The following is a 1,925-nucleotide window of genomic DNA, read 5'->3' as shown; positions in this document are numbered from 1 at the left end:
GATCCACTTGCATCCAACGGCTTTTACACCATCAGGTGGTTCTACAAGCTCCCAGACCTTATTAGAGTACATAGACTCTATTTCAGAATTCATTGCCTTTTGCCAAGATACTGCATCTATATCTTGGAGTGTTTCATCATATGTTCGGGGATCAGGTTCATGTTTACCCGGGATCAAGTCCGAAGACTCTCCCAAAAACATGAATCTCTCAGGTTGCCTTACAACCCTCCCACTACGACGAGACACCGTCTGTGGTTGTGTATCATGTGCAACACGTGTTGCAGTCTCTTGTGGTACTTCATCTTGTACTGTTGGTACTGAAGTATACGTGCCCTCTCTAATTTCTTCTAGAACTATTTCACTCATGGGCTTATGGTTCATTACATAATCTTCTTCTAAAAAATGAGCATTGGTGCTAACAATGATCTTCTGATTTTTAGGATTATAAAACAAACCACCTTTCGTTCCCTTAGGATATCCAACAAACAGACAAACTTCTGTACGCGATTCCAACTTGTCAGTATCTTCCTTCAGCACATGTGTTGGACTACCCCATATTCAGATATGATTCAGACTAGGCTTACGCCCATTCCATAATTCCATGGGAGTAGAAGGAACTGTTTTAGAAGGTACCATATTTAGAATGTACACTGCTGTTTCTAAAGTATATCCCCAAAACAAATTCGGTAATTCTGAATAACTCATCATTGATCTAACCATTTTCATAAGAGTCCTATTCCTTCGTTCTGCCACACCATTCTGCTGGGGTGTACCAGGTGCAGACAATTGGGATTGAATCCCGACTTCTGATAAGTAATTCCTAAACTCTCCAAAGAGGTATTTGCCACCACGGTCAGACCGTAGTGTCTTGATACTTTTACCAAGACGTTTCTCCACATCAACCCTATATTCTTTGAACTTGTCAAAGCATTCAGACTTGCGGCGCATCAGGTAAATGTATCCGTATCTTGAATAATCATCTATAAAGGAGACGAAGTATTCATAACCTTCTCTTGCCTGGATAGACATAGGACCACACAAATCAGAATGAACCAGTTCTAACGCATCTTTAGCTCTATACCCCTTGGCCTTAAAAGGTCTCTTGGTCATTTTACCTTCCAAGCAGGATTCACATGTTGGAAAGTTTTCCAACTCTAATGAACCCAAGAGTCCATCGGCTACAAGCCTTTGAATCCTACTTAGGTTAATATGTCCAAGCCTTAGATGCCAAAGATATGTTTTGTTCATTTCCGAAGGTTCTTTTCTCTTATTAGAGTTAGAAGATGTGTTATTAATTTTCATATTTTACTTTGTGGGAGAAATTGGATTTAAAGTGTATAAATTGCCAACTAATGCACCAGAATAGATAATTATCTTATTTCTCTTTATAACGACATTGTTACTAAAAGAGACTGAATATCCATCCAAATATAGTTTAGAAACTGAAATTAAATTCTTTCTAAAATTGGGTACATAAAGATAATTTCTTAAAATCAAATTTCTATTCCTATCAAAAGATAAGTAGACGTCTCCCATTGCAACAGCCGTCACCTTAGTAGCATTGCCCATGTAGACAGTTATCTCTCCATCAAATAGTCGTCGGGTTTCCTGGAACCCCTGCAAAGAATTGCAGACATGATCAGTGGCTCCTGTATCTACACACCAGGTGCTGGTAGATAACACCGCTAAACATGTTTCAACTACTAGAGTATGAGATATACCTTTATTGTTCTGGTTCTTACGAGGACAGTCCGCTTTCCAATGTCCAGACTGCTTGCAGATGAAGCACTTGCCCTTCGGCTTCTTCATTCCAGTTTTCTGTCCTGTACTCTGAGGTTTATTCACCTTCTTTGCTGAAAAAACCTGTTTCTTCTTCTTCTTGCCTTTCGACTTAGAAGTAGAACCATTTTCAGCATAATGAATAT

This window comes from Zingiber officinale, chromosome 6A (assembly GCF_018446385.1).
Source record: "Zingiber officinale cultivar Zhangliang chromosome 6A, Zo_v1.1, whole genome shotgun sequence".
NCBI lineage: Eukaryota > Viridiplantae > Streptophyta > Magnoliopsida > Zingiberales > Zingiberaceae > Zingiber > Zingiber officinale.
This window is presented reverse-complemented; position numbering follows the sequence as displayed.